The sequence below is a fragment of the Lampetra fluviatilis genome, chromosome 15 (genome assembly GCF_964198595.1).
Source record: "Lampetra fluviatilis chromosome 15, kcLamFluv1.1, whole genome shotgun sequence".
Lineage (NCBI taxonomy): Eukaryota > Metazoa > Chordata > Hyperoartia > Petromyzontiformes > Petromyzontidae > Lampetra > Lampetra fluviatilis.
In genome coordinates this window covers 13,295,264-13,302,320 of record NC_136289.1, presented here as the reverse complement: position 1 = coordinate 13,302,320, position 7,057 = coordinate 13,295,264, and positions in this window count along the sequence as shown.

Sequence of the window (7,057 nt, the reverse complement as noted above, 5' to 3'; positions counted from 1 at the left end):
CCGCCCTTCCCCTCCCCTCCGCGCCCTCCATCCTGCCCACCACCACCGCTACCACCTCCTCCTTCCTCCTCCTCCTCCCCTCTCTCTCTCTCGCTCCCAAGCCCCAACGCCAAAACGCACCCCAGCAGAAATCACACCAATGGCAAGTCAAGAGTAAGGATTCGACCCCACGGTGACCTCCGGGACTTAATTAAAAAGCAAACAAAAGCACTACAAAAACCGTAAAGATCAGCAGGCTGGGACCAGCCCACAACGAAACGTAGAGGCGGTGGCGGCAATGGCACGAGCGGACCCCCCCTCCACCGCCCCCCAGTCTCCGCCCCACCCCACTACCGCCCAACAAAGCCACTCTCCATCATCCCTCCTTCCCTAGCACAACTCGGCTCCAAAGAAAATGCCCCCCCCCACCACCTATACCCCCCCCCCCCCCCAAATAAAGTCTATCACGCACATCACGCGCGGTCTGGAGGAACACATTCCTTAGCCGACGACAGACAGATGCTGAGCCAGGGACCTGATGGGGTCCTGGAAAAAATAAACGCACGAGAGATGCAATTAATGTGTGCGGTGAGGACAGGGTCACAGCGCAAATGGTTCTGCTTTATTAAAACATGTTCCAGTGATATTATATTTTTCTTCGTCTTAAACTCGTGGATTTTGTTTAGTTTTTTGACATTTTATATATATTAAAAAAGATTTGATGAAAAAAATCGGGACGCTTTAAACAATGAATGTTTTGTAATCATTGGAACGCTGCTGCGCGCTACTTTTGTCCAAGAGTTATCGTGAAACAGAACGTATTGCACAATTACTCTGGCACTGTTGTGGCGAGATAGACTTTGCATTCCAGATTATTGCTATTCCAGCGATTCGTTCATTCTTTCTGCGTATAATGTTATCTCGTGTTTTTTACGCCTTTGTGTATGTTGTACCCACGGGCCAACCAAGCAAGGGAGGAAGCCTAAGAGGGCATTCGTGGAGATTGAAACTGATTATAAACTTGATTCACCTAAAGGCGCCTACAATGAGTAAATACTTTTTTTTCTCGTGATACTAATGAACGCCGACGATGATGATGATGATTGCAACTGTGACGTCGACAACTTATGAACTCAGCAAGTAAAGAGGAAACTCACGCGGGAACGGAGCCTGTGAATTCTATCGCCTAATGGCAATCACATCCCCGCAACTCGGCATCTGTCAACGCGCACAGCAACTTCACTGACCGAACCATTAATTTGTATCCATCTCGAGAACATTGCTTCCTGGTTCCTGTCTGTTTCATGTCACCCCCGCAGCTCTGCATTGTTCCCCCCAATCAGCTCCCTGATGTCTATCGCCCCCCACCATCCCCTTCCAGACCCCCCTTCCACTCCTCGTCTCTCCTGCCTCTCCATCAACAAAAAAAATCCTGCTGAATGTGACATGGGGACAATGGTGTTTGTGAGAAAGAAAAAAAAATCCAGCCTCACGCGCTCAGCTTTGTGCGAGTTTGTCCAGCGTTTGTTTTTTTGCCCTCTTGGCAGAGGCGAGATAAGGAGCTTGTAAACATGGAAACCAGCAGCGCCTTCTCACAACGCCAGCTCTCATTTGGTGGTCAGGGCGGGAGGGAGTGCTCACGCTGTGTCCTCGGGTCTTATCATCATCTCAGGTGACACCGCGTGCAAGGTGGCTGTAGCCGAGTGCTGATGCGTCAGTCAGTCGACCAAGGCCGTAGCCATGGAGTCAACATTGGGGAGGACCAAATTTTCTACGGGGTCTAGGCCCCCCCCCCCAGAAAAAAATCTAAATTTGAAAACAATAATGTCAAATAGTGGATTGTATTACATTGCTCTGTTTTTTCTTTTTTACCTTTCCTTGCTTCATTGTATGTAATGACAGAGATTAGGGATTTATAAAGTACAACCATAACCACAATCATATGAACAGAAATCTATGCATTGTTATATGAAGACCAGTCCAGATATTGTGGCCAAGGTTTATAAAAAAATACATAACATAGAAATTAGTTTTATATTGTTTACAGCAATATATTGGGGGGGACATTTTGAACATATTTGAATATTGGGGGGGGATGTGCCCCCCCCCAATATATATTATAATTACGGCCTTGCAGTCAACCCATGCCACCTGCTGAGGTCACGGTCTGTCCCGTGACCTCCTGCCGGCGGGAGTTCGACACTTCACGTCGCCTTGACGTGCACCTTGCCTGGCGCAAGCGCCGTGGTGACGTCAACGCCACTTCCTGGCAAATGACGGCTGCTGTATGACGTGATGACATCACATCATTATCATCACTTAATACGTTTCCCATGCAGTGATGACAATGACGTCAGTATGTGATGCGCGCAGTGTTTTCCTCGCTCTCGAAGAGAGAGAACAACTCAGAGGCACGATGGACCAGCCAAGCAACACGGCAGCTACGCGATGAGCCCGTGCCAACAATTTCCCGAGCTCTGCGGTCCCCTGCATATGAAGGTTCTGTCGGCCAATTGACGAGTGGTTTACGTGTGTGGAGGAAACCTGGAGCACCAGGAGAAAATCATACTCGTGCGAGGGGCGAACGCTCGATCCCGTACAGACGGAGCGGGTGGAATCCACATGTTGGCTGCACTGCATGGTCCTGGTAAGCCAGGGCACGGTTCCTCGCCCTCGCCCACGGGAAGGGAGTTTTAAAAAGAAATGTGTGAGCGTTCAACCAACCCCGCTGTACCGACAGTGCTGCACTAGAGTGCCGGGTGGCACCTGTCCCTGTGCCACGGGAGGCAGTGCACCACAATGTGGTGCCGGGCTGCGCAGGGAGATAAGTGGGTCTCCTTGTCCGCCTCCCCCCCCCCCTCTTTTACATCCCAGCGCCTAAGCCACTCAGGCCCCGTGGGCCTCGGTGTAGTCGCACCACCCGCACGCTCGATCCACTGCTGGGCTGGCATCACCGCTGTTGCTTTGGTGGCGGAAGCTCCAATTAACACAATTATCCCGGACGCTATGAGACGCTGCGGCGGTGTATGGCGCTCACATAAAAAAAAAATCATCATCAGAATCCTTATTTGCCTGCACGCCACGAGAAAGTGTAGAACCCGAGGCGGAGTTTTTCACAGCCCCCTCTTTCTCCTCCTCTGCCCCCACTGGACCCGAACCGCGAGCCACCGCTACTTAGCCAGGAGCCGCACGGACGAACCGAGCCGGCCTCTACACTCACTCACTCTCTCACCCGCGCGCTGGAATCGCAGCTTCAGACTCTTTCGCGAGATGCTTAAACACTGTCCCGTCGCGAGTTGCCGCTTTTTGTTTTCTCGGAAAACGCGAATCTTTCCGGGAGCCTGCCTGTGACATCGCGCTGCTGGTCAGCGTCCTCCCGACATCTCTCACTCCCGCCGTGGTGCCATCCGTACCCACCAACACCTCTCCGGGGCTTCGTCAGCCCTGGTAAATACATTGCCAGATGATCTGTGGGCGCGAGGCTCGTCACGTTGTGTTTCTCGTAAAAGAAAAAAAAGTTTTCGTTAGCGGACCGCAGGGGCCCTCCTGGGACAAACTTTGGCCCCGAAAACGCACACAAAGCCTCTGTGTGCCGCTATTGACACATCTGGGGCAGCCGATGGACACCACAGCGCAGGCAAACACAATATTATGGGAGAGAGAAGACAAAAATGCGTTGTAGTTGAATGCACGTCGACCCATGTATATATATTTTTTTAAATCGCACAAGGCTGATTTTTTTGTTATGGTATTAAAAACACGCCATTATGAAACGCTTGTTACGGAAAAACATCGGCCAAAAAAAAGGTACGTCGCCAATTTTGCAAATAGACATTCGCTCGGTGCGAGAGGCTGTACCCCCACCCCCACCCCTCTCGAGGTGCCCTCTTCTTCACCATGACTGAGACGTCCAGGCGATGCGACGTGGCCGGGCCCGGCTTTGACAAATCGCTACCTGCAGCCAAAGGGGCCCGCTCTGCCCCCCCCGCCGGCTCGCGCTCACTGGCGCACAAAGCTTTTAAAAGGTGCCAGATTTGTTTTAGCAAAAACAATCAAAACAGTCGGGACAACTGGCAGCGGCATCAGCAGCGGCAGCAGCGGCGGCGGCGAAGGCAAGGAGAGAAAAAAACCGATCAGCTTTTTCAAAAACACATTATCCCTGAGAGGTTCCGACGCTCCAGCAGAAACAACAAAACGTCTGAGAGCGGTGAGGTCAGCAGAAACAGGGGCACGTGGTGGTCACGGCGCGCGCGGAGGAGTGCAGCCTCCTCGCGCAGGGCACGAGCACCCCCCCGCTCCCCTTCCACGAACCCCCCCCCCCCTTCCACGACCCCCCCTCTCCTTCCACGCCCCCCCCTCTTCCACGACCCCCCCTCCCCTTCCACGACCCCCCCTCCCCTTCCACGACCCCCCCCTCCACGACCCCCCCTCTCCTTCCACGACCCCCCCTTCCACGACCCCCCCTCCCCTTCCACGCCCCCCCCCCTTCCACGACCCCCCCTCCCCTTCCACGACCCCCCCTCCCCTTCCACGACCCCCCCCCCTCCACGACCCCCCCCCTCTCCTTCCACGACCCCCCCCTTCCCTTCCACGACCCCCCCCCCCCCTTCCACGACCCCCCTCTCCTTCCACGTCCCCCCCCCCTTCCCTTCCACGACCCCTCCCCTTCCACGACCCCCCTCCCCTTCCACCGCCTTTGCGGCCCAAGATTGCGGGGGCAGGCAGTGAGGGCTATCTGGCAGAACACCATATCACCATAACGCCATAACGCCATAACACCATACCCTCTCGTGCCAGCCACCGCCGCGGATGTATTGCCCAGCGCAGGCTGACACGCGAGAAGGTGTGTTTCTTGTTGCTGCAGCCAGCGCAGGGCAACAAGGCGGATCTGGGCCGCCTGGCGCTGTGTTTAGAGCACACTGGGCTGGAGAGGGGGGTCCACTCGGCTCATCGTCATCGTCATCATCCGTCGGGGGGTTACAGATTGTGCACCGCTTTGTAGGAAGTCCGACGTTTTGCCAGTAGTTACAATGGGCAACCTGATGAAGCTAGTTGTAATTACTGGCGAAACGTCGTACTCAGATTGTAAATGGTGTGGCTTGGCTCTCCAACACACCGGTGTGCTGAACTAGTAACGAATGGGCACGTCCTGTTCACGTGACAAACCTCACTTATTGGCTGTGTCGGGTGGTGGTGGGTTTAACGACACATTCTATATATTAACGCGATCTAACCCCCCCCCCCACCTATATTATGGATGCTATTGGTCACTAAAGTCTCGTACGTGTCAGAGGTTGTGCTGTGTATGCACGTGCCCTGCCCACAGGGCAGAGGGACCTCCGAAACGTCGGACTTGTGGATGCCAACAGAGTGGAGCGCCGTGCTGCGCCTCGTCTGTGACCTCTGATGAGGGTGCTGATGACACAATTTCCTGCAAATGCAACGTGTTGCAAATATTCCTTGAGGTTTAGCAATGTCGCCGAGGTGTTTCTGCTTTTGGGCCAAAGAGCCCCCTCGCTTGTTGTGTTTCGCCAAACACATCGTGGTGAAGGTGGAGTCGGGCATTCAAAGCCTGGGTCGCACTGGGTTAGGGCTGATTTGATGCGCAGGGCTGAAGAAAATCATCCTCACTGTGTCATCACATTGGTTTTTATTTTGGGCTGAAAAATAGAATTTAAACACGGGTTCATTCGCTTTATGCGGCAGTAGATGCGTGCCAAAACGGCGCACAAAGCGAGTCTGAACGAGGAGACAGCTGTCTGTCATGTAGCGCGCACAGTACACACAGAACACACACACACAGTACACACAGTACACACACAGTGCACACACAGTACACACACAGTGCACACACAGAGTACACACACACAGTACACACAGTACACACACAGTACACACACAGAGTACACACACACAGAGTACACACACAGTGCACACACAGAGTACACACACACAGAGTACACATACAGTACACACACACAGTACACACAGTACACACACAGTGCACACACAGAGTACACACACACAGAGTACACATACAGTACACACACAGAACACACACACACAGTACACACAGTACACACACAGTGCACACACACAGTACACACACACAGAGTACACACACAGTGCACACACAGAGTACACACACACAGTACACAGTACACACACAGTGCACACACAGTACACACACACAGTACACACACAGTACACACACAGTACAACACAGTACACACACAGTACACACACAGTGCACACACAGAGTACACACACACAGAGTACACATACAGTACACACACAGAGTACACACACACAGTACACAGTACACACACAGTGCACACACAGTACACACACACAGTACACACACAGTACACACACAGTACAACACAGTACACACACAGTACACACAGTACACACAGAGTACACACAGTACACACACAGTACACACACAGTATACACACAGTACACACACACAGTACACACACCCACAGTACACACACGGTACACACACAGTACACACACGGTATACACACTACACAGAGTACACAAAGTACACACAGACAATGTTGTCCCACGTCTGACCGCATATCCGCATCTGAGTGAAATCAAACCGCATAGTCTAATGAATTATGGATAGAACTATAGGTTAGCCGTATATATGCAAAATCGCACAAACCAACCCAGTATAAAGCGAGGGCAACCTGTTATGATGTATCGTTTGCATGCCTATTGTACAGAATCACAGTGAATGTGAATATGCCCTTCTCCTAACCCGTATCCTCACAATGTATATGCGCAAACGATATACATGGGTAACAATTAGGACTTGTTTTGTTTTACATGCAATTGGTCCACAGTGCGTTCAAGAGTTTTCGTTTGAAAAGATATACACTCCTTTTTAGTTCTTTTCATTTATTTGGTATATCCCTGCGATCCATTCGGCTCTTGAATCGGGTGCAACCGCAACAAACAAAAAAAAACAAGAACAAGAAAACATCTTAAAGTGACTATGCGCAAACAGAAAACACCAAATGGAACGGCTTGTGTGCGTGAGAATGCCAATTCTCGATGTCGTCGCTCC